At 36.1% G+C, this 24467-nt stretch overlaps 1 long non-coding RNA gene across 1 annotated transcript; it reads right to left on the bottom strand.

Moving 5' to 3' along the window:
• Nucleotides 1–349: 349 nt before the first annotated feature.
• LOC123873591 lies at nt 350–21379 on the bottom strand. Its single transcript, XR_006797715.1, has 3 exons — nt 21368–21379; nt 12856–12861; nt 350–723 (listed from the first exon to the last, which is right to left on the bottom strand). It is a non-coding gene; the product is annotated as an uncharacterized LOC123873591 (long non-coding RNA).
• Nucleotides 21380–24467: the final 3088 nt, after the last annotated feature.

Raw genomic sequence — 24467 nt, 5'->3', positions numbered from 1 at the left:
AGGGTAAAAGATCCAGTACATGAACGAATAAGGATTACCCTGACTTTCACCTAAAATTAAGATATATGAGAATTGTTCTATATATAATTTTTATTTTTTGTGTATCTGTACACAGTATATCAAAAAATCAAATAAAATGCGTGGTATTAATTATTATAAATTATTTTATTTAACAAAAGGATAAATTGCCAGTAAATGAACTGGAAATTTCAGTGAATGAACGAACTCTATCTAGTGCATAAACTCTCGATTCCTATTAATAAATTCTTAAGTATATTTTCGGCTTGGAATTTAAAAAAAAATGTCAGATTTTCAGTTTTTGACTTATTGTATATTTTTTTCTACATTTTTATTTTTATTTTATTTTATTTTATTCGACTAACCTACAACTTTTATACATAAAATATTTACAAAGATATAATTGTTTATAGCTAAAAAGATACATAGTATAAACGTTAGTAAAAGGCTAGTACAAAAGATTTAAATACAATGATATTTTAAAAGGTTAGTAGGTAGTAAAGTGGGGTAAGTTGCAATAATGAATATCAATATTAAATTAACACGTTACATCGTTAAATCTCTTACAAACTAATTAACTCCCTTACGCAGGGAGGCAATGACGTTACGACGAAAGCAGGTCGTCGTAGAATTAAAAATGTTGAGTTGCCGATGTTTGTGATGAAGCATATTAAATTGATGACAAATGCGATTGATGAAGGAGTGCTGCGCGGCAACAGTGCGCGATAAATCAAAAAATCTTTTACATAATAATAATAAATAAAACCTGTTTTAGAATGTATAATAGAGCCCTTTCATATGATATTATCCCCTTTGGTATAGTTATCTTAGTTTGAAAGTCACCTAAATTTTCTGGAAAACAGTCCAAATGACTACAGAGAAAATGAAACTTAACGCCCTTGTTGCATCCAAGTCGCTGGAAGTGCAACATCAGCTACTGAATGTGTTAAGAGTAGTGAGAATAATATACCGTAACACAAGTGTCTGATGTTATCAGATTTGTTCCTTTGAGCCGAGAAGCCACATGTTCTGATGCTTTTTAGACAATCTAAGATCTCTCATTAAGTGATCCAAATAATTTTGATTGAATGGTCTAAGTTGAGATGTAAAAAAGTCACTACATCGTCACTACCTTCTGAAAGTTCTTGAAATGGTAGATTAGAGGTACTGGGTTGGGGCTGAGGTACAGATTTATCACCAGAAGTCAGAATCGTTCAAATTGCAGACTGCAAGTTACAATAGAGCCGCTTGGAACAATTTTTTTGCTGTTTCTTCTGGTAATATTCACAACGCAGAAATAATAATCATCATGGTGTTTAGATGGTTCGCGCCAAATAATAATTTTTTTTTTTAGTAAAAGTAGTTAACTATTCTTATTTGCTCATAAACGCAACGAGGAAATACAGCTTCCACATATAAAAATTGGAGTCCAGGCCTTGCTGTTAGCTGCTAATGGGTTCTCAAAGTAGCCCGAGTATGCTTGTTTTACTGGGCACAAAAGGAAAGAATGAAAGGAGCTTACCCAGTACATCTTAAAAGATCCGTTATAGATACATGCATCCTGCCATGCCTTACCTATGCCAGCCAAACATGGGTCCAGACAAAGAATATAAAAAGAAATAGTAACTTGCTAAAGGGCGATGGCAAGTTGCATAAATTAAGCAAAAAATATTCAAAGTGAGAATTGAAGACATAAGAAAAAAGACAAAGCCTACAGACACCTTGAGACATGCCCTAAAACTGCAATGCAAATGGTCATATTGTATCGATTTTTACAGATGAAAGAAGGACAGGTAGGTAGACCGAAGACGCGTTGGTCTAATGCTATTGTGCAAATCGCGAGAGAAAATTAGCTTGATAGTACCAAAGACAGAGAGAAATGGGGATACCCAAGAGGGATCCATATCCAAGAAAGAAGAATACCAGAATAAATATAAAAAAAATTCAAAAGAAAAATAAAACCGATTTCAAAATCACAAACACTAAAAAGTAAAAAATAATTTAAGTTATTGTGGTTTTTGAAGTCGGTTTTATATTTCTTTTGAAAATTTTTTATTTCAAAATTTTTAGTGGCCCCACTGTACTATAATAATATGCCATGCCCAGCTAAAACCCTACTGTTTACTAAGCAATTACACTGATCGCGAGCAATTTGCTCTTATCCATTGAGGAGTTCTGTTCTCCATCTCAGAAGATATTCATCAGAACTTCATCAAATTTATATGGGACCACCTGCAAAGTATACCTAGCTTTTCAAAAAAAAATAATTTCCAAATCGGTCCAGGCGTCTTTGAGCAATCGGTGAACATACATTAAAAAAAAATTGAATTTGCTCTTATCCATTGAGGAGTTCTGTTCTCCATCTTCAAAGATATTCATCAGATCTTTACCAAATTTATATGGGACCACTTGCAAAGTATACCCTATCAAACAAAAAAAAAAACCAAATCAGTCCAGGCGTCTTTGAGTAATCGGGGAACATACATAAAAAAAAAGATACCGACGAATTCAGAACCTCTTCCTTTTTTTAAAGTCGGTTAAAAATATACTAAGATTTACTAACATGGTGTTATACCACAGAGTAGCAAACAGAGGCAAAGCTTCTAAGAAGCGAGCAAATTTTATAACTATTTTGGTAGGGTTGGCACTGGAGGATACAATTTAATTAACAATAGTTATTTGTTCAACAAGATGGTAAAGTTTGTTTTTGTTGTGATTGCCTAGTTTAAATATCGATCAATAGATCTAAATATCGATTTTGAACGAAATCAGTCAATTTAGAAAGAATTATAAATGGTGCCAACTTTTTTAAATTTTGGTTACAGTTTCCTATTTTGTGATCCCAGGGAGCTCTAAATATCGATTTTGAACGAAATCGGTCAATTAACAAAGAATTTCAAAATGGCGTCGACTTTTTTAAATTTTGGTAACAGTTTCTTATTTCGTGATCCCAGGGAGCTCTAAATATCGATTTTGAACGAAATCGGTCAATTAACAAAGAATTTCAAAATGGCGTCGACTTTTTTAAATTTTGGTAACAGTTTCTTATTTCGTGATCCCAGGGAGCTCTAAATATCGATTTTGAACGAAATCGGTCAATTAACAAAGAATTTCAAAATGGCGTCGACTTTTTTAAATTTTGGTAACAGTTTCTTATTTTGTGATCCCAGGGAGCTCTAAATATCGATTTTGAACGAAATCGGTCAATTAACAAAGAATTTCAAAATGGCGTCGATTTTTTTAAATTTTGGTAACAATTTCCTGTTTTGTGATCCTAGGGATCCTCAGATATTGATTTTGAACAAAATCTATGACAGTTCAAGAAATTCAGTTCAGAATTTTAAACACTATTTAAATTATTATCATTAACATTAAATTAAATGAAAACACGACGCGCGACGTGTACTGCAGCCCCTGAACTTGAGCACAGGCCGAGCCGGTATAAACCGATTTCTCTCCGTACGCGACGTAGCGCCTGTGCTCACGCACACACGCGCCTCAAGCTTGTAGTAGTGTACCTATCGTAGCGCGCTTGTATGAAGCTTTGACTCTGTTCGCTACTCATGTGGTTATACAACGCAATACCACACTCACAAACACTCGTACAAACATACAACACACTCACACACACACATGGACGCACGCACACGCACTTTTGAACGGTTTGAACGGAACACGGTTTTGAAATTGAAATTGAAAAAAGTGTAAGAATTTGTAAGAAAATATTTAAAAAAGGTATATCAGCCGGTTTTTTATTCCAGCTCTTAATACATGTAAAAACGTCCAATCTGTTCATTTACTCGAGCCTTTACCCTAGTACCTAATTATATCGACCGCCCCATATCAAAACAAAGTAAATGTCATTTTTCCGAAAATCGTTTTATGTCATAAGCCTAACTTTCATAGTATGTCCCGTTGTATTGTAAGGACACCCACATTAAAGTAAAATTAAAAGCTAGTAAGTCGCTTTGACCATTTTAAAACATAGTAAGTCTTTGAACTGGCTAGGTTTTTATAGATTAATGCGCCTTACTAAGTTTTTAAAAGGAATTAGATTAAATAAAATAAATATCACCCATTATCTAAATACCATGTCAAAACAGTAAATACTTAATAATGCATTAAAACTTAAAAGTAAGATAGGAAAAGTCAATGACCTCTACATGTCAACTGTTAAAATATGGTTTGCAAGGGAAATACTTTGCATACTTACATAATGTTTTTAGGGTTCCATATCTCAAAAGGAAACACGGGACCCTTATAGGATCACTTTGTTGTCTGTCTTTCTGTCCGTCTGTCGTGTCTGTCAAGAAAACCGATAGGGTATTTCCCGTTAACCTAGAATTATGGGCAGGTAGATAGAATAAATCCGAGAACAAATTTCGTGATTCTAGATCAACGGGAAGTACTGTATAGGTTTTCTTGACGGACGGACGGACAAATGGACAGACAGCAAAGTGGTCCTTTAAGAGCTCCGTTTTTCATTTTGAGGTACAGAACCCTAAAAAAGAAAATGATGCACATGTAATGAATAAATGTGTTGGCCAGTCTTCACACTAAAATATTTAAACCCCTTTAATTTAAAAACTGTCATAGCCTAGTGGTTAGAACGTCCGCCTCCTAATCGAAGGTCGGGGGTTCGATCCCGGAATCACGCACTACTAACTTTTCAGTTATGTGCGTTTTAAGCAATTTAATATCACTTGCTTTAACGGCGAAGGAAAACATCGTGAGGAAACCTGCATACCTGCAAGTTTTCCATGTTCTCAAAGGTGTGTGAAGTATGCCATTCCGCATTGGACCAGAAAGAACTACGGCCTAAACTTCTTTTGAATTTAAACCACTTACTAGGTTTTGATCTGAGAAAGAAATTTGACATTAATTGACAAAATTGAGAGACCTAAGCTTGTATAAGAACACAGAAGTGTCATAATTCGTGTTCACTTTGCCTAACGTCTCTCAGAGAGCAGAGAGAGATTTAAACTGTTTCTTATAATCACTGGCCATATTTCAAATGCGAAAGTGTGTTTGTTGGTTTAATATTCAATCACGCTGCAACGGAGCAACCAGTCGACGTGGTTTTTTGCATGGATACATTTAAAGACCTTGAGAGTGACATCTCTCTCCGCATCGTATTCTTTATTGCTGAGGGTTGTGACCTCTTTCCATTATTCCTACATCTAATGGTAGGTTTTCTTGGGATAATAATGCAGTGGGTTCAAAGAGCCTACGGAACTCGACTAGAAAAACGAGATTTTGACACTTAGGTTTAACGGTTATGAATTAGTTATTAATATCAGTGATAAAATTGATTAGGGCTGTCAGGTAAAATGACATTTATCTCGGAAAATCAAAGAGTGTCCACGAGATTTTTTTCCAAGTTTGCGCTACTAACTACATATATTATGAAGAGGAAAGGTTTGTTTGTTTGTTATCGATAAACTCTGAAACTACTGAACTACTTGCACAAAAGACATAATCATCAACATCAACCGACAGACGTCCACAGTGAACATAGGTCTTTAATAGGGTCTTCCACATGCTACGGGTTTGCGCCGCCTGAATCTTTGCGCTTGCGCTTGACGACAATCATGCTTTAAAGAAAGCAATGATGAGGTCCAAGTTGGAGCACGCTTACCTAGAAGATGCCTATTCACTCTTGGCTTGCAGGTATCTAAGGTATATATGGCAGGAAACACGGCCGCCGAAATGGCGTTCCAACCTTTAGGCTCTCCCCATTGCCCGCAGCATGAATCTGAGCTTTCTTATGAGACCCATGGTTATATTATGTACATATAATATCTCATAAGAAAGCTCTAACACACAATCCAGCTAAGTAAGTCCAATTTCGAAAAAAGCTAGCTAGCCGACAAATCTAACTCAGTTAGGCAGCCTTCGGGAACCTTCGAGATGTCTCTGTCCAAAATTCCTCAATGCTTGAAGAACAGTCTTTGAATAGTGCATATTGTCAGTGATGAAATATGGATCCGAAATATAGGTCTTTTTTTTGTACACAGGAAATGCCTGACGCATACCCCTCCGTCATGTGGGGCTTGCACCAAACTTGCACTACTACGAAATCCATTTCGGAACACGGCACCCGGAACGAGGCGCGCTATCTCCTAACATAGGTATAATACCTATTTAGAACACTTACTATCTGTCATCATAATCTATGACAACCTCCGAGTATTTACCTGGTAAAACCGTAACTTTAGAATAAAATTTAGTATATAAGCAGGCTTCATTTAGAAATGAAAAAATCCCTATTTTATTTTTCAACGATTATAAACACAACTTTCATTCAAAAATAATAAGCTTAAATTCATTTTAAATAATATTTTGCGACGAAATGACGCGCGCAGTCCGTCCGCCATTAGAGTCCAGTGGACACTGAATTCCATAGAGCGCCTGCAAGAAAATAAATAGCACAGGAAGTTTTTTGGTTAGTTTTAGATTATTTAAGAAACGAAAAACATTTAGTATAAAACTAACAGTTAAAATTGATTGCTAAACCTAAACATATCATTTTCTGGAGGTTGGCTTCAAAGTATCAAGATGTTAAAGAAAACTTTTACAGAACAAGTTGCGAACAGCAATGTTTTCAACTTGGTTTTTTTTTTTATTGGGATAATGTATACTAAATAAAAAGAGGCCCTTATAATCTTCACAAACTGAAGTTTTTAATTGCATGTATTTAATAGCTGTTAATGCTTTAGAAAAATAAACAATTTACTTCAAAGTACAGCATTTTTGCGATTTGTCAAATAGCAATTACCTTAAGCGATAGCGTGGTTTAGCGGTCAGAGTGTCGGGCGCGAACCCAGAAGATGCAGGTTCGAATCCTGCCAGTTTCACAATTATTATTGATATGGATTTGTAAAATTATTATAAATTTCCTTGAAGTGTGGGTAAAAAACACTTTCATAATAATTATAAGAAAGTTATTCGATAAATAATAAAGATATAAGAATAATATACGACAATATACAATATACAGGTATAATAGACAATATACAGGTATAACACACTTCCTACTCTGCGATTACGAACAACGTAACTTTTAGCTTCGGGCGGAATCAAGGGGAAATTATTTATGCATATTGCACAATATCCTGTAAATGGTAATCTAAATGTATAGGTAAAAAGGGCCTCACAAGATAACTCAGAGTCACTCAGCGGGCGATTGAGAGAGCTATGCTCGTAGTTTCTCTGCGTAATCAAATCAGAAATAAGAAGACCCCACGGGTCCAGACCAGAGTAACCAACCTAGATTCCAAGTTCAAAATTCAGAATATTTTTATTCGATTAGACTTTTACAAATACTTTTGAATCGTCAAAAGCATCTACCATTGGTTCGGAACGCCTTTTTACCGAGAAGAACCAGCAAGAAACTCGGCGGTTGTTCAACAGATTGTGAAGCCGAGTTAGCCATGGGCGGACTCATAGTTCGAAGAACCGATAGAGGTCCGGACCCCAAGGGGCTAGAATGATGACTTCGCATCGTCCCATCGTCGGCTCACTACTGAGTACGGACCTCCTCTTAGAATGAGACGGCTGTAGCCATAGTCTACCTAGTTAGTAAGCTGTGATAGCCTAGTGGTTAGGAGTCCGCCTCATAATCGGGGGTCGGAGGTTTGATCCCGAGCACGCACCTTTAACTTTTCATATATCACTTGCTTTTACGGTGAAGGAAAACATCGTGAGGGTTCCTACATGCCTGAGTTGTCCGTAATGTTCTCAAAGGTGTGTGAATTCTGTCAATCCGCACTTGGCCAGCGTGGTGGATATAACCAAAACCCTGTGAGAGGAGATCCGTGCTCTGTAGTGAGCTGGCGATGGGTTGATAGTCTACCACGCTGGCCAAATCCAAATTCACCGACTTCTCACGCGTTATCATTTTACACAAGAAATAAATATTTTTTCACATTTTAACATTTAAGAAAGTGATTAAAGTGTGGTCATGTCTGTTACTCTACGGTATATTATGTGTCTATGGTTTCCAAATTGATTATGTTTTATAACTTATATCCACTAAGTAAGTATAATTTCTCATTAACTTAGCTTAATTAACGTCCGAGGCAACTTGGCCAATTAAGCCATTACACTAAATACTCCTAAATACAGCATATGGCCAGACCGTGAGTAAGTATAAAGTAACGTATATTTAAATTAATATATTCATAGACTGAGTTCGCCTATTTCTTGTACCGAGTATATAGCGCAATAAAATAGCTGTGACATAGGAGCCTGGCTTCTATTTTAATTAGCAAGCTCATGTTAATATGCAAATCGCGGCCTGGTTAATGAGTGAAAATGATATGTATTATTACGGTGCGTATGCGCAAGCGGTAGTGATGTCGAATGCGTGCTACGGTTTCCTTTTGAAATAACTTTCTTAAGATTCACCCAAATGTTTAAATACGCAATTTATCAATATAATTAATTTTTAATCGACTTCCAAAAAGAAGATGGTTCTCAATTCGGTCCGTGTTTTTTTTCTTGTGAGCTTTTAAGTAAAAAGAATATATACGTACTGATTCTAGATGTTATTTCTTTTCTCTCGTACGTAGTCAAAATTCTACAAGGATACATACGAAGCGATTTACCTCCTTGCTTATAATTCCTTCCAGCATCAGTTTTCCCCTCCAATCTCAATATTTTTGCCTTCAAGTCATGAGTGAATAGCCATTTTTTAGGCAAGCGCGCTCCATATTAATAGAGCTTTATTTTCATCAGCTTAGTCTTAAAAAGGTTATATTATATTACTAACTATTACATTATGTTATATACATTGCTAGTATGTAACTAACAATGCTTTATCAAACATATATTACTACATTTAACTCTTAAGTATTGCCTAACGCCAGTCAAATCGTGTGTGAAACGTGCAAAAATGTTATCCGTATACGCCATAAGTCCAGCGCGTCGTGAGCCATTAAGATACGTGAATATATTGCTACAAGGGCTTATTGTTGCACCGTTTTTATTCAAACTGCACTTTAAAGGCACATGTCTCAAACTGTTGCAATCGACATGAACAATATTGCTCAATTTAACATCGGCCGACCCAGTATGTCCTAGCATGCTCCAGTATTTTTTATTCGGATCCTATCTATAATTTTTATAGGTACCTACTTAATTTTTTATTAATTGCTTTATTTAATATAATATTTCTTCCCTACAAAAGTATGTTTGTTTGTTGGATTAATATTAGTTGATCTGTTGGTTTCAACGGAGCAACAGATTGACGGAAATTTTTGACTGATACAGGCTACTTTATCCCGGAAAATCAAAGAGTCTGCACGGGATTTTCAAACATAATCCACGGGGAGTTAACAGGTAATATTTTTCTAGTAACTAGGTAGGTATCTACTAGATAATGACCGCGTGATTTTAACAATCTCGTGGGAATACTGCCATTATCCGAGATAAAAGTAGTAGATATATGTAAATCTTCAGGATACAAGCTCAGCAGACCAAACGTCAAAATCGGTTAAATGAATGGGTTAGGGAGTCACATAAATTCACATTTATAATATACCTAAAGTATAAAGTGTGAATAAAGCTTGCCTTGCTAGGTTTTCCATAAATGTTTTTTTTTAAATCAGTTCAAAATTGAGTTGACTAATTTTAGTCAACTCAATTTTTCAATTCGGATTCTAATAAGAATTTATGATGTCGAATGATATAATATTTTTATTTGTCCAGCTATGGTGGTTTGGTACTTAGACTATAATTTTTTTGAACTAATCTAACAGGAGCTATGCTAAATTTTGGCCTTTTTCATTCAAATTTTGCATCATTTTACAAGAATGCGCGAATGTGGTCATAAAAATGACGTGAAAGTAATCGCTTCAGATCTAGCGCGTCGTGACTGTTTAAGATAAGTGGACATGTGAGGTTACACAAGGAACTGAACTCCGAAGGTGCTACCACATCTGGCCGAATAAGAGAACTTTTAAAAAGTAGGTACCACATTTTAGGACCCTAAGGTAGGTACAATAACCAAGTAAGCTATCTATCGTTTCTTTCATTAAAATAAAGTGAGTTAAAGAAATAGACTTTTTATACTAAGTTCAATTTACTGTCGTAGAAGCTACAATTTTTTTCATGTCAACTCAAAAGTCTCAAATCTTTAAGAACCAACGCATACACATGGATTGGAGCCGAACATTTTTGTGTAATTTGGCATAATATGGTTGAAATTGGTGTATTGAGATCAACACACAGGCGACGCTGCCTCTCCGTTATGCCAAAGCTTAGTTTGAGTTGTTATCAAAAAAGACTTCACTTCACTCTTCCGGTATACTTTTACCATTAATAACTTACAAAAAAAGTTATAGTAAGTTAAAGATAAATAATAAGTTAAAGATAAGATAAAAGAGTAAAAGAAAAATGGTCGAGTCCTTGCACATAAAAGGTAATAACTTTTACAATATGGTCTTTATTCTAATGCTTTTCACAAACTTTGTCAATCCAGCCCTACCTACCTAGGACGCCCAACGAGCTTTTATCGCCCCAAGGACGATTTTCTCCTTCTTCATCGTAACACTCTTGGCACTCTGCCAAGTCAGTGGTCATCACAAAACATCTTTGAGGGCAGGAGGAACGCTTCACGAGCATTCATCACATCTCCCCGCTGGTCGACAATCTACCTATGACTTTCGATGACTTTCTTACGACGATCCGAACTCTGTCCTTATAATAAAGCTAGGATTTAGTAACCTTAAATAAAAGCTCTCTATCTAATGTCTCGTCACCCTAACACATCATGTAGTTTATTTGTAACATGCATACGCGTTTATGGTCCATTCCCCGACATTAAACATATAAAACGGCTGATATTTAGACAATGGTAGCAATTTAAAGTTCACCGCAATTTCCCAACGCGTTTTGTAACGTCGAACATGTTTATTATTGTGTTAACTTATAAATGGGTTCAAGCTGCTAATGCTACCATATCCTTTATATTTTACGTTGTGAACGAAACGATTTCATTGTATTGGGAATTGAGATATTTATTTATTTACATCTAAGGACCTTTTGGCTAGAACTTAGAATGCTTTACTATTTAAGTACTATTTAATAAAGTCGTGTATAATTCTTTATAATTGTAGGTAATTAAATACCATCCTGGACATGTTGCCAGCAGCCAAGACATAAAATTAGATCTACAACGCTTTCTCGAGGCTTTGTAATGTTCTTGATAAATTAGTCAGTCAGTCAGTCATCTTTTTAACCCCCGACCCAAAAAGAGGGGTATTATAAGTTAGACGTGTGTATCTGTGTAATATCTGTCTGTGGCATCGTAGCTCCTAAACTAAAGAACTGATTTTAATTTAATTTTTTTGTTTGAAAGATGGCTTAATCGAGAGTGTTCTTAGCTATAATCCAAGAAAATCGGTCCAGCCGTTTGAAAGTTATCAGCTCTTTTCTAGTTACTGTAACCTTCATTTGTCGGGGGTGTTATCAATTTTAAATTTACACTTGTATAATATATTAAGATTTATCATAATATTAACAAATCATTAAGGCACCTTAACCCAAACGCGATGTTGAAGTAAAAAAAATAGACAACTTTTAATCAGCTAATCTATTAAATATACCTACAGTAAATTAATCATTGTTCCTACGCAGGTATAGTGCCTAAGTAATTATTATTATAGTATGCAGAGGCGTGGAGCTTGCGCGTGCGCAGGCACAATGCAGATAATCAGGTGCTACCCGCTGCCCTATATATCGTGAAATGGACCTACATACAGGATGTTTAAAAATTGTATTCGACATATTATATAAAGTAAAAATTATCTGGTTATAAATTTTATTTTAGATTTTTTGATTATTAATTTATCATTTACTAGCGACCGCCCGTGTCACCGTTTCCGTGGGAATTTCGAAAAATCTGGCTTTATCCTCTTCCATATGATAAAAAAACCTGTGCATAAAATTTCAGCCTTCTAGGTCCAAGGGCTTGGGCTGGGCGCTGATGCGTCAGTGATAGAGTCAGAACTTTTCCTTTTATGTAATATTTATTATTTAGATTATTTAAATTTAAAAACAAGTAGATAATTTAACGGATTTTTTAACAACCATTGCCTACAGCATAATAATTGTAATCATAGAAAAAAAATTTAAAAGCATTGTTGCCACCATCTTTGAAATATAAGTAACTTCCGTTTTTTTGTGTTTTAAACACGTTTGTAAACAAATTGCTATATTATATACCTACAGTTAAATATCTTGGCATAATAATGACTAGATACTTAAATGACAATTTTTGTTTTTTTTTTTTTAAATTGAGATACAAGTTAGCCCTTTACTACAATCTCACCTGGTGGTAAGTGATGATGCAGTCTAAGATGGAAGCGGGCTAACCTGGAAGGGGTATGTCAGTTTTCATTAAACCCAAATACCCCTTTGGTTTCTACACGGCATCGCATGGGAGCGCTAAATCCCTTAGCGGCACGGCTTTGCCGGTATAGTGGTAACTAGCCACCACCGAAGCCTCCCACCAAACAAGTGTCTACGGAGACACTTGTTTTACAAGTACCTAAATAAAATAATACGGCATAATAATGTTAAAGCTCGATCCTCCAAAGTTTGAGATCTCAGGCTAGTCGACTGATCTATCGAGAGTTGAAACATTTAAATCACCCTGTACAATGTAGTGGTATTACGGTACATTGTCCTTCGGTACGCCCACGGCACGGACACGCGTTGATCGGACCATACCTCACAGTTCACTGGTGTAGGAACACCGTTCCACGGATTCACGAGCGATTTAAATTTATAGATTTTACAATTAGGATCTCCTGTATGTTGATGTTACGGTACATTGCTCTCCTGTGCTTACATTACAGCATATTATTGTAAATTGAATGCTTGAAAAGAGCAACCGCCGAGTTTCTTGCTGGTTCTTCTCGGTAGGAACGGCACTCCGAACCAGTGGTAGATTATTTTGACGATTCAAAAGCACTTGTAAAAGTTTAATTGAATAAAAATATTTTGAATTTTTGAATCACTGTTTTGGTATGATTTGACCAAACAATACCTATAGGTAGTTACGTACCTACTTAGCTAGTTTAGGAAACAGTTTTTTTTCTAACTTAATTAATCCATACTTATATTATAAATAAGAAAGTGTGTCTGTCTGTCTGCTAGCTTTCACGGCCCATCCGCTTAACCGATCTTGACGTTTGGTACCGAGATAGCTTGCATCCGGGGAAAGGATATAGGCTACTTTTTATCCCGAAAAATCAAAGAGTTCCCACGGGATTATGAAAATCCTAAATCCACGCGACCGAAATCGCGGACATCATTTAGTATTTAATAAAAAATACCTTCTTTAATTAATTTACACTTTAATTATTAATTACTTAATCATTTTCTTGGCGAGCTTTTGGGAAAAATTATTTATCAAATCAAAAGTATTTAGTAACAATTTTGCGCTGAGGTTCTTAACTTTGACCATAACCAAAAATATATGATACAAAATCCATACCTAGGTAATTTGCATAATGTAATATTATATTGATTTCTCTATACAACAAGCATTTCCCTGTACCACCTACATAAGATTATGTAAATAGATTGAAGTAGCCAGCAAGTCATAGGAAACCTAATGCTATTCTATTTCATTCGGCAACCATAAATACTTCTTAGCGTCGAATCGGAGTTACGTTGGAATGCAAAGTCGGACATACGCATTATATACACACATACATAATGTGTGATTATGTGTGAATTGTTAACGAAGTCATATTTTATTGAGATCAATGTCAAACTTCCCGTTTCTGCTGTAATAATATATAAGACACACAATTGGAACAAGATGGTGCCCAGGATTTCGTCCGCGTGGATTTAGCTTTATGGAAACTTCCAGGGAACTCTTTATTTTTCCGGGATAAAATATTTCAGGATACAAGCTATCTCTGTACCAAATAGATAGTATCAACAATTTCATAAACGTGGATTTAGGTTTTTTAAATCCCGTGGAAACTCTTTATTTTTCTGGGATAAGAAGTATCCTATGTCCCACTCCAAGATGTAAGCTATCCCTGTACCAAACAGATGATGCCCGCGACGTCAGTCAAGTGGATTTAGGCTTTTTTAGAATTCCGTGGCAACTCTTTGTTGTATAATAATGATTTTACTATACTATATTTTTCAAAAATTCAAATTTTTAGTGGCAATTTTTTTTTATAATTGCTATTATTCAAAAGTTACATTTTTGTTAAATTTCAGTAAGTCCAGCCGTTTGTTACCCATCTTTTACTCGGTCAGAGTCAACGTTGCTTTCCCAACATAATATAAGCTTCCGTGTTTAAAACATTAGACTGCTCTAAATACGGGAACTTAGCCCCTAGCTGATAATAATTTTATCGCTAAAATCAAAATTAGCAGTTTACTAAGTTTGAATACAATTATTATTTCTGTAATCTAACTGTAGAGCTACTAACTCGGTCAATTTAAATTGTAACTTTGATAATTCATATATGATAAAGTTAATTGGCGAGATGGAGATAAGGAGTAGGGCTAAGGAAATGTAGTAAGACTCTGATATAAGTATTTAAGTATTCAATAGAAGGGACTTAGCTATTTTCAGAGTAGGTAATTTTATTTATAATAGGGTAGTTAATGATACTTACTAATTTTAGGGTTTGTTGCTTACCTAAGAAAAGGAAGAATGATGATCACTATTTCAATTCTTTTCAAAGAATTCAATAATTATTATAACTGCGACAGAATTTTTGGATAGAAATTCAAGACACACCGTTTTTCGCTGTTTTACCCAGTTCTGTGTATGTATCTTAAAAACAGCAAGAATTGCATCCTAGCTTAGGACAAGCCCATTCAAGTACTTACCTAACTAAGCTTATGGTAAATTGCAGTCTAAGCTCGTGCGTGATTTGTATTGCCACACTCCTTTGTTATGACGCATTCACACCTCGTTTGTGACTATTGTTATGTGGCCCCTACATCATATCGTGTCGGCGAAACTGTTATTGCAAAACTTCGTCCGGGGATTTTTCCGGTACTTAGGTAAGATACCTATTTTGCTATGAGGTCTTACAGCACGCTCGAACGCATAGTGTAGGTTCCACCAATCAGATCATTGTAAATTGACGTGATACAGTCATCTGATTGGTGGAACCGACACTGTGCGTTCGAGCTCACTATGAGACCTCATAGTAACGTTTGTGAATACGGGTGTAAATCTCGTAGGCTCTGTACTCATACTAATAAACGGCCTTCAGTGCCGTGTAAGGAGCCTTTTGAGGTAGGTATGCAACTTAACAATGCAACGTAATCAAAAAACCTTCATTTTATTTTAATTACTCATAGCTATTAGATATTACAGTTAAATAACACTATTTTTACTACCACTGGATTCAGGTGGCGTAAGACCGTGGTAATCTGATGTCGGTAACCTATGATCATCATACCGTTTAACACATAATATTATGTAATTCAGCAGCACAAAATTCAAATTTTCGTAACATTTTCCGCTTGCATACTGGGTTTACAACATCAAAACAACTTGTACTCATTATCTCTATTGGAAGACTTATAGTGATCCTGAATACGCAAGTAAAGTGATAACAGATAGTTAGCACGTATAGCAGTGGACTAAGCGCAGCTATTAGATGGGCAACACACTGTAGGATGTCCGCAGGCCAGCTCCCGCATCTGATAGCGAGCCCACTTTCTACTGCTCACACTGCGAAAACTCTACACTTAACCGTCATTTTCAATGATTACAATGATTGGAACTACTTAAACGCCACACTACTGAGCAAAGTTAGAAATGCGTTCCCGGGATCAAATCCTGAACCTCCTGAATGGGAAGACGTCTTAACCACTAATAAAGTGACCACGAATAAAGTGGTAAACCAGATAGTTAGCACGTATAGCAGTGGACTAAAAGCAGCTATTAGATGGGCAACACACTGTAGGATGTTTAAAAAAAATGTACGCAGGCCAGTTCCCGCATCTGATAGCGAGCCCACTTTCTATTGCTCACACTGCGAAAATACTATATTTAACCGTCATTTTCAATGATTAGAATGACTATTGTGCTTCTGGTGCATGGGCCGAAATGCCCATGCACCAGAAGCACAATGTTCAAGAGATGGAGGCGTAGCAGTAACATACCCTAAGATAATGTGAACCTCTAAGAAACCTTGACGTAAAAGAGAGGTACACAATGTAACTAAAAAACCGGTCAAGTGTGAGTTGGACTCGCACACAAAGGGTTCCGTACCATTATACAAGAAATAACACTTTTCAAATTTGTTTGTGATGTACTAACCACAAATTCACGTTTTCCCGATTTTTTCTTAACTTGTGGTATAGGAAATTACTACTATCAAATTTCATGATTCTAGGTCAACGAAAAGTACCTTATAGGTTTTTATTTCCTTGACGGTATGCCAATACTGTTTTCTGAAGAAATCATTTCTTATGCTTGGGGATCGTAGAGTTAATTTGAACAGGTGGCAGCTTTATTTTCAAAAGAGTGTGTATATTTATAGGTAAAAAGCATAAGTTCAAATAGTCCGTGGTGGTAATGTGATCGCAAAACACTTTCTATATGAATTGTAGGTGCACGCATTGTAGTGGTTACATGATACAGGAATTGGAAAGTCCTTCCCGCGGCCAGAGATTAACAGAACATGCATACAAAATTATTACATTAGCGCAGCGAAAGTTATATTTAGAAGATGTATTACGATTTACTATGATAATATTAATTTCTTACGCACTTTGACGGACTTTGAAAGACAAATCTTGTTTTGATACGTATGGATGGTATCAGAGAGCCGGAATATTGCTGGTCACCAAATTAAAATGTCAGAAAGGTCGAGGGATACCTAGAGGATGGATCGGAGAGGAATTGGGATATGGATATAAATATTTATTTGCTGTACCTATTAAGGTAGTTGTTGAAAGTAGAGCTTGGTAGGAATAGCACTCTTACTGAATGTTTTTATGACTAAAACATGTATTAGTACTTACCATCGATGGTACTTACCTATATATTTCAGCAAATTCTATGAAGTTTGATTTCGGTAATGAATGATCTACAAAGATCCAATTCCATCTCAAAATAACGCCGACGTATTATTTTTCTTTCTACAATAATGTATGTAAATCCTAGGACATCTTTTAGAGGGTCAGAAAAAAGTAAATTTTCCATTTGATAGTTTCCCAGACAGTCGCATTCGGGAAGTCTTCTGGCACAAAAATGAGAAGATTTAACGAAGCACTTATGATTCATAAATCAAAAATAAACCAAGTCCCCACATCTCCGCTCTGGCTAACGAGGTCCGCATATGCAGTAGCGAAATAGATAAGATATTGATTTAATTCCCATGTCTCGTACGAGTCCGATAGCCCGATAGCCGATCGCTTTCCGATCTTGTTAACATAATTAATATGCGAGCATTTCATTAATATTACTGGCTCATTATAGCGCTTGGCTTGCTTTCAACTGCGGGTATAAATAGCATTAGTTCAATACACGCCTTTTATATGGGGTATAAAATTAAGGATCTCGGTAATAACCTGTTGCTTACCTTCCGTCGCATTCAAATGCAAAATAGGAAATACTTGTACGAGCTAAGTATTGTGAATTCGACGATTTAAGTTTTTACCTTATGAATTAGATTTTTTGTTAGGAACTTAAGAATTTTTATTTAGGTTATTATTTTCCAGAGGTTTTTTCTTCATTCCCAAACGTACAGTAGGAAGTATTAATTTAGAAAATTTATCATCGTGTTGATCATTGATTGTTGTTGTTGATATTGATGTATCATCAGCAGGCTTTTCATTTCGAGTTCTAGTTTTTCAGATTCAGTGTACAGAGTTCAGTGCTATTTTTGATTTCGGTTGTCACAGAATATCTCCAAGTCTGGTGTGCCTGTTGGTAAAGGATATTTTGTTAGAAAATGTAGAATTTTATTTAGATTATTTTCTAGAGGTTCTTTCTTCACTTCCACACGTACAGTCATCATCATCGTCATCATGATCCATGATCGACCCATCATCGGCTCACTACTGAGCACGGACCTCATGTCAGGATGAGAAGGGTTTGGCCATAGTCAACACTGTGGATTGCATGTCAGACTTCACACATCTTTGAGAATATTATGGTATTATCAGGATATTAGTATGAAATAGTTTAAGAACTTAGAATGAATAAATGAGAATGAATAAATGATTTTCCTTCGCCATCAACAGATCAAGTGATATTTAATATGGAGTAACATAGTATCTATGATTCATACACACATTGTAGTAAAGATTTTTCAGAAAATTTTCTTTATCTTTATAATAGGTAAAGAATAAAAAAAACCGGTCAAGTGCAAGGCGGGCTCACATACGAAGGGTTCCGTACCGTCGTACAAGATATTTTAATATTTTATGCACAACACTGCAAGTTTATGACAACAGCGCCATCTAGGTATATCTGATTTAGTAAATAAATTTTTTCGTGAACACATTTTAATTTTTTTTGTGATGTAACCACAAATTCTCTGTTTTCGGATTTATTCCTTTACTTTTGCTATAAGACCCACCCACCTATCAAATTTCGTGATTCTAGGACAACGGGAATTATCTATCCTATAGGTTTTCTTGACAGACACGACAGACGGACAGACAGACAACAAAATGATCCTATAAAAGGGTTTCTTTTTTCTTTTGAGTTTTTGAGTTACGGAACCCTAACAATATCAACTAACACTAATGTACTTCAGCAAACAGGGTTGTAAATTGTAATATGGCTCAACCATGACAGTACACGTTAGTTATCAAATGTCCTGGCGCGCATACATTACTTTACTGTAATAACCGAGCGAGCCATGTACAGCTATCATATAATTATTGGCATTCGACATAAATTCCAACTGCTTTCTCTTAAAGACCTTTATGATAAACACGGGGCTTAATTGGATCCAATAAGTAAATGAGCGATTTAATTAAAACATGTATGTATTTGCATACCTGGTTTTATAGGATAATTATGTTCAGGGCTTGAATAATCGGGTTAGCTTAACTCGGGTGATATGCGTTTTATACGGGCTTAATAATATGTACGCAGCAAGTATCTTTTCCTTAGCGGCACAGTTGTGGTTGCACTATAAAAGTTAATATACTCGTACTACTAGCTGATGCCAGGATCTTCGTCCGCGTGGATTTAGGATGTTAAAAATCCATTGGGAACTCTTTTATTTTGCGGGATAAAAAGTAGCCTATGTCACTCTCCAGGTATTTAACTAAGTATAACCAGCGGAAAATTACGTCCGTCCGTTGCTCTGTTTCGACTTGATACAAGAAACAGGCACACCAATATCACATTTTCATATTTATAATTTGGGTAGTGAATAAAATTAACTTTAATTTTGTATAGATTCTTTTATTGATCAGCCATCATCACCATCGTAAGAGTCTACTTTCAGAAGGAGAAGAGCTTAGAATATAATTCCCCATAGTGGTCAACCAGGGATTGGCAGATTTCACACACTTTTGAGAACAATATGGAGAACTCTCAGACATACAGTTTTCCTCATTTCATGATTTATGTTAAGGCAGGTGATAAGTTCATTGCTTAGTTGCACATATTAACTCCTAAGTTAGAGATGCGTGCCTGGGACCGAACACCGGAGCCTCAAATAGGAGGTCAAACCTCTAGAGGCTGTCACCGATTCGGTTTCAAGTGTGATGTATTTTAAAACAGCGCCATCTAGTTTTAAATCCTAAAATAACTGGAAGCTGAATCATAGGCTATCGTGAACACAAGTCAATTAATTGGCTGTTATCGGTTTACAAAACGATTGCTGTTTATTATTTAGAAATTGAAGCTATCTGTTGAACAAACGTTGTTTTATTGTGACAAAACAATCACGGTTTTCATTAAGAAGGTAATTTTATATCGTATAGTTACAGTACTAGTCTAGTATCTATGATATTCAACAGTATTCGAGCAGTTTTCTTGCAAGTTTGTAGTTTGAATCAAGTAGAGTAGATTAATATCCTATATTTTGTGGAAGTAATTTAAAAACAACTTCACAGTTAGTGCACCGTGCTTACTATTCGGATGGTCCGAGATTCAATTCCGGGCACGATTCGGAGTTAAAATGCGTTTTGAGAAATAAAATATGAGTCCTTCATTGTTAACAATGAAGGAAAACGTCGTGAAGAAAGCTTGAAAGTTCTCCATAATGTTTTCAAAAAGGTGTGTGAAGTCAGTCAATTTGCACTTGGCCAGTGTGGTGGATCAAACCCTTTTCATTCTGAGAGAAAATATATTCTCAGTAGTAGACCAGCGAGGGTTGAAATGATGTTGATTACCTAACCTAAGTTATAAGAAAATGGCGTATCAAAATTATAATTACCTTCTAAATTATTTTGCTTCTAGAAAGCTTCCAACTCCAACTTGCTTCTAACTCGGAAAAATATAAAGCAAAGAAAATAATAAAAGAAGAGAATACTTGTCTAGGTTCAGTAGGAGATTTCTAATGGATTATACCTACCTACGTACTCTAGTTAGTTCTACCTTATAGTAAATCAATATCAGAGTTGCTTGAGTGAATTTTATTTATTTCATGACACATTAGACATGGTTGTATAATTTATGTAATTGCTTTCCAGACTTACAATCATAGTCGGATAATAAATCAATTAACTGGTATCAGAGAGTTGTGTGCTACTAGAGTTAGCAATGTCCAGTTTTGCCACAACCTCATTGGCAGTGGCGTGCACAGGGTTTAAAGCCAGGGTAAGCATATAAGGTATGAACTTATTTTCTGGCAGGGCATAATCCATACTAATATTATAAATGCGAAAGTGTGTCTGTCTGTCTGCTACGTTTTCACGGGCCGCTGAACCGATTTTAATGAAATTTGGTGCAGACTTGCGATACATCCCGGGGAAGGACATAGGCTACTTTTATCCCGGAAAATCAAAGAGTTCCTATGGGATTAAAAAACCAAAATCCACGCGGGCGAAGCCGCGGGCATCCCCTAGTGGAAGATAAGTGTTGATTTATCACAACTAGGGTTGGAAGTTATTTTATACTTCTATGAGCTGCACGCCATTGCTCATTGGTGTACAAAAGGAGCAGTAGGGTTAGTACGATTTTTAACTCGTTAACGTTAATAGAATATCGAAATACTATAAAGCGTGGCCGTAGCCAGGTCCCAGACATAAAGTGAAACTAGTTTGGTCATTTTCTCCGCCGCACTCGTGCTCCTGTTTTGAAAATTCTGACCAGATAAGCCGCCTAGTCATCCCAAAAGTTTAACTTTTAAGGTTTGAATTTATTATTTATTTATTTAAGTACTAAAAGATATAAGCACTGAATTGAAACCTTCCTTCTTTATTCGAAATTGATTAAAAATACTAGTTTCTAATATTTGTAAAAAAAAATTATAGCTTTTTTTGCTATTGTAATCGGGTTGCGCCTTTTTGGTGCTTGTCATATGAGATTTGCTCCTCCATGGTTTATTTAACTCAATGGCCAGTATACTCTCATTACGAGTGCTGTTATCGGGAATCGAACCTTGGACTGGTCGCGTGCTCGGTGAAAGTGTTTCGCACACTCGTTCATTAGCTTAAAGCTATTTAACTATTTAATGCTGATTTATTGAAATGATTATGGAGGCTTAGAATGCCCTTTCTGTTAAATTTATGTTATTTTGAACGTACTTATTTATGTAATTTTTTAAATCGCAGTATGAGTTATGACGTCCTTGATAATTTTTTGGCTCTATGGGGGTAAAAACTTAAAAATTTAATACTTAAGTATTTTTTTTGCTTTGATTTAGTCTGGGATCTGAAGTGCGTACTTTGACTGTTCAAATTCAATAAGACACTGTAAAGTCAGCGTCAAAGGACGCTTAGTAGATTTCCTTCAGCCTTAGACTGCATTGTCATCCGTAACTTATCTACCACCATGTGAGATCGCAGTCAAATGAGTTGAATTTAAAAATAAATAAATCTGAAGATTAAAGTAGCCATTAATTGATACTCGATAAATATACCTAACCGATAAAGAATCTTTACCAATTCTTAGGCTGCGGTTAAACCACCCGAATATGCCGTCGCTAGACGCTCGTTCTTGTGTGTGAGCTTTATGGTCAGTGAGAACCCTGTTTACTAAGCAACAACATTCAAATTCCTTGCAATAATAAAACCACGTCTGCAGAGGACGCACGCGTCTACTGATCAGTAATTCTTCTTTTTCTTCTTCTTTCTTAGCCCTCATTTATCCATTGTTGAACATAGGGTTCCTCACGTGAACGCCATACTTCTCGGTGCTGGGCGAGCCTCCTCTCAGTTTTTCCAGCAAGCTTGGTGATGTCGTCGGACCAACGGGATGGATTACAAAACTCTAGCAAATGTAGTCGCGATTCGCATTGTAGTCGCGTAGTTGTGTACATACAGATTCGCGTCGTCCTGCATCCCGCGTTTATGAGGCGCAGGTGTGGCCGTGGCTTTACAGTGGGGATCTTAGCGGTGCAGTGTCCCCGCATCGTGATCATCTAGGATAGTCCGGCGGGATAGCTATCTCTCATCGCGCGACGTCGGTAACGCGATACGCTATTGTGTTGTCCTCACTCTACCGACACTCGTTAACGTAATTGACTGGGATTTACTTACTTACAACTAAGCACCGGAACTACCAAGCATTTTGTTTATAAAGAAAACTGATAAATTATTCTTAAGAAAACCATTTTGTTTTTAACCCCGGACCCAAAAAGAGGGGTGTTATAAGTTTGACGTGTGTGTCTGTGCATCTGTGTATCTGTGTATCTGTCTGTGGCATCGTAGCTCTTAAACTAATGAACCGATTTTAATTTAGTTTTTTTTTTGTTTGAAAGGTGGCTTGATCGAGAGTGTTCTTAGCTATAATCCAAGAAAATCGGTTCAGCCATTTGAAAGTTATCAGCTCTTTTCTAGTTACTGTAACTTTCACTTGTCGGGGGTGTTATAAACTTTTAATTTAAACTTGTTGTTACAAGAGGCGGAATAAATGAATGTAAGCAATTAAATATCACTTGCTTTAACGGTGAGCAAAACAATGTGAGGAAACCTGCATACCTGAGAGTTCTCCATAGTGTTTTCAAAGGTGTGTGAAGTCTGCCAATCTGCACTGGTCCAGCGTGGTAGACTAATAGCTTAAACCCTTGCCATTCTGTGAGGCGACCCGTGCTTATTAGTACGATCGTTGGATTTCTTATCTCTTTCTCTCATCGCATCAAATGCCTCATTTCTGAGGGTTGAGATCCCTTCCCATAAATCACAATAGTTTTCTTGAGATAATAATGCGGTCGGCTAACAGCTCGCAGATTCTTCCGCATATGACTGAACTGAGAGCTAATAAGATTTCAACTCATAACTCAAACCATAAAAGGAGCAGAGTGCGACTCGTCCAGGGCCATCCTTTATAAATAAAATAAACAAATAATAATAAAATTTTATTTTTATTTATTTTTTATTTCACGCCAACAGTTTAAAATTATTAAAATAAAAATTTAAAATATTATTATTATGTGTAGATATACATATAATATTTTACAATTAGGCTTAACCATTCAGATTGTGTTACTTTGTAGATTATTATTAGACTGTACTGACATTATACAAGGTGTAATGTAACCAGAACGCTAGCAAAAACTTAAGTTATTATTAAACTACCTAAACACAATCCAATGCCAATAACCACTCGCCTTGATATGCAGTTTTTTCAAACCCGCAATGTAGGTATCTATAGCGTGCAAAACTCGGGTCAATGCCCCTTCTACGACGTAGCATTGACAAGAGTGGCCTATTTACGTAAAGGATTTGTAGCGCCGAGTCTTTTTCCTAATTCTGTGGTAACGCCAGTCAGATGTTTTTTTGGAATATATCGTGAAATTTTAAAAAATACAGGATTTTTTCGCGTTTTTTGTGGTGACTTATCAGTAACCATCAGTACTTACCTGTTTTCGTTATTGCTAGCGTTGTAGAACACCTTGTATTATCGAGTCTCATTTTCATCAGGGCAGTTTTTCTTAGATCCGATTTTTCTTCAGACACCAGAAAATCTTGTACTGGACTAGTTAAAAATTGAAGACAAGGGAGAGTCTATAAATGTCATAATCAACCTACGCAGCAATAAACACGCACGGCATTGCTAGCGCCAAGTTCCTAGGCAATCACTAACGAGTAACAATAAAATCTAGTCCGCTCTCGTTTTACGGCCGTGAGCACTGTATTGACATATCCTATCAGCTGGCTGTAAAAGATCCGTTGTTTATGGTCCACACTCAATATAAACTCCTTTAAGTGCTTCCTGCTATCGGATTTATTTTTAAGGTTCCGTGAAATAGATAAATAGGAATCGTGGTCCTATTTACCCTATTAACCCTAACCACTAGTAGATCGCCTCTAAATAAGGC

Source organism: Maniola jurtina, chromosome 17 (genome assembly GCF_905333055.1).
Source record: "Maniola jurtina chromosome 17, ilManJurt1.1, whole genome shotgun sequence".
Lineage (NCBI taxonomy): Eukaryota > Metazoa > Arthropoda > Insecta > Lepidoptera > Nymphalidae > Maniola > Maniola jurtina.
Note: the sequence above shows the minus strand (reverse complement) of the source record. Positions and strands in the feature narration are given on the sequence as shown.